General features: G+C 46.2%; 1 long non-coding RNA gene across 1 annotated transcript in view; it reads right to left on the bottom strand.

Moving 5' to 3' along the window:
• LOC102486926 (uncharacterized) overlaps positions 1 to 481 on the bottom strand; it is a 2,646-nt gene extending 2,165 nt beyond the window's left edge. Inside the window, exon 1 of the long non-coding RNA XR_335926.1 lies at positions 255 to 481. This is a non-coding gene — a long non-coding RNA (uncharacterized LOC102486926). The remainder of the gene's footprint in view (positions 1 to 254) is intronic.
• Positions 482 to 2,803: the final 2,322 nt, after the last annotated feature.

Raw genomic sequence — 2,803 nt, 5'->3', positions numbered from 1 at the left:
GCCCAGGTTAGGAGGGTTAATGAAATGGAAGCATAGAACCCCTAGGCCTGCCAAAGTTTATGATGCCTTAAACAATAACATTGTTTTAGATTTTTAAAGGGTGTTCAAAAACATAAGTATTACACATGACCTCATAAACCTCTTATACTCCCAAATCCCACACCCAAAACTTAAAAACTGATTCTCTGTGTCCAGGTATCTCAGAAGTCTCCTCACTCTCCCACAGAAATGCTCCACTTTTTCTATTACCGCACCTTCGTCAGCATTCTGTCCTCTTACATGTAGCCGCCCTAATCCTACCGTGGCCCAGCTACGGTCAGAAAACAGCAAGCCAGGCTGTTATTTCCCTCTCTGACCATCCACTGCACGTCAGTGTAACTCCCAGAGGTCAGGGAAGGGGGGACCGCATGGAACCAGGATCTCCAGACCCCGCCAACTCTGCCAGTGGCAGTGGAGATGCAGTTCTGTGTTTTTTCCTGATCCTAACTCTCCCAACAGACGCCTAGTGTTGCCATGGTGAGGAAAACAGAGGTCAGAGGTCATCAAAGTTGCCGCCTTTATTACTGACAGGCTCTAACCCTCTCGTGATCTGATGAGTTCAGCTGGGCCAAGGCTTGCTATGAGAAGCCTTTTGCTGAGCAGAAGCAGGCTCGGACAACCTACACCAAGACAAATGGGTGGTTGGATTTTATTAATACTCAAGTACTCAAATACTCAAGTACTGAGCCCTAACTGTTCACTGTGATTTTAAGTACTGAAGTTAATGAATAAGAGAGATAATGTCCCTATTCAAACTTAGACTCTACGCGAGTGGAAAGAAGGAAGGAAACCGAAAAACAGATGAATGTCAGACGGCAAAAAGATGTACTCAGAAGGGTAAAACAGGATGACGTGATGGGAACTGGGGAGCTAATTTACACTTGATGAACCCTTCTAAGTTGCTAACACGTAGCCCAAGACTGAAAAAGGAACCTGGGGCGGGGCCAGCAGATGGCGTGGTCGTCAAGGCGCTGGACTTCCACGGCCAGCCATGTTCTAGTTCCAGAACTGAAGGTTTGCTTTCTTACTTTTTCCTTCTCTCTCCCTCTGTCTCTGTCTCTGTCTCTGTCTCTCTCTGGTGAGTGTGTGTGCCCTTTAGCAAGTTTAAAAATAATAATAACAAATATGATGAATAAAATTAAATAAATAATTATTTAGGAGGGAAACAAAGAATAAAAAGGAAGATGGGGGCCAGCCAGAAGCATGGTGGTTGGAGTGGCTGGATCCCACATGGCTGACTATGCAGTCTGAGTCCTGAACTCCATGACTTGAGACACATGTATGTATGCATACGTGCAGAAAATCCCAAGAGGTAGAGAATGAAAGAGAAAGGTGGCACCAGCAGATGGCATAATGGTTATGACACTGGACTCTCACGTAGTTGACCACGGTTCGAGACCCAGACCCGGTGGCTTAAAACTCAGCCAGGCATGTGTGCATGCGTGCCCAAGATCCCGAGAGGAGAATGGAGGAGAAGGGATTGCGACCTGGCCATCCCCCTGGTGGGTAATTTCCTGCTTTCCATCTCTCTGTCTCTCCAGTGAGTGCACATGCCCTAAGCAAAAATCTCTCTCAAAAAAAAAAGAATGGAAGAGAAAGATTATAGGATTTTATTGCAGGGTGGCCATCCCCCTGAGGGGAAGGAGTGATTTCTCTCTCTCTCTCTTTCTCTCTCTCTCTCTCTCTCTCTCACACACACACACACACACACACACATGCCCTATAGCAAACAAACAAAAAAGGAAGACCGAGTTCACTGTGATGACGGGGTTAAAGCCAGTCCGCAGAGGGAACAGCTAATGCAAATGCCCCAAAGCAGAGGCCATTGGAAAATGTAAGGAACAGAAATCAGACCCGTGTAGTGAAAGTGCGCCAGAAAGGGGGGAGGAGAGCGATGTGAGTGACACGCAGGAAGGCAAGCAGGGCCCAACTCCCACGAGAGTTTGCAAACCAGAATAAAATGTCAAGCGTTGGTCTCCCGGCATGGGAAGACATAGACTTCCCATAGGATTTTTAAGAGGGACCGGTGTGATTCAGTTTGCGCTTTACAAATCTGAGTCTCATTATCCTTGTTATCACATGGACAGGAGCCCTTACTTTTTAAAAGTCAAATAGTAATTCTCTGTATGACACAAATGAACCTGGGGGAACTTATGCTTAGATCTTAGAAATAAGACAGGCACAGAACAAAACTCAAACTTGTAGATGCCAGGGGTAGAATGGTGGTTGCCAGGGATGGGGGTGGGGCGGGGGGTGGAGAGGACAGTAAATGGGGAAATGTTGGTCAGAAGACACAACAGTCTTGGGGCCAGAGGGTGGTGACACCGCAGTCAAACACAATGCTCTGCAGAACTGATCCACAGGAGCAAGTTCCAGGTTTGCATCCGGAGACTTCCCTGACTGTTCCAGATATTATGGAAGCCTAGGATTTGGGGCTGGCTAAAACTGGGAGGGGGCACAGCATCCAGGCCCTGCTGTCTCTCTCCTGCACTCTACATCTCTCTTGCTCATAGAAAACAATAATATATAAACTTGTTAAAAAGCAGGTGCAGCGTTTCAGTCACACAGGAAGAGAAAGTTCTCGAGGTCTACCGTGCAGCATGGTGACTGTAGTGACTAATCATCTATTGTATACTTGGAAAATGCTGAGTATGTTTTAAAAGATCTTGTCACAAAAAATGAAAAGAATGGAGAGTGATGGAGGTGTTAATTATCTTGACATTCCACTATGTAGTCATATATCAAAACATCCCATGGTACACCA

Source organism: Tupaia chinensis, unplaced genomic scaffold (genome assembly GCF_000334495.1).
Source record: "Tupaia chinensis unplaced genomic scaffold, TupChi_1.0 Scaffold000573_1, whole genome shotgun sequence".
Taxonomy (NCBI): domain Eukaryota; kingdom Metazoa; phylum Chordata; class Mammalia; order Scandentia; family Tupaiidae; genus Tupaia; species Tupaia belangeri.
Note: the sequence above shows the minus strand (reverse complement) of the source record. Positions and strands in the feature narration are given on the sequence as shown.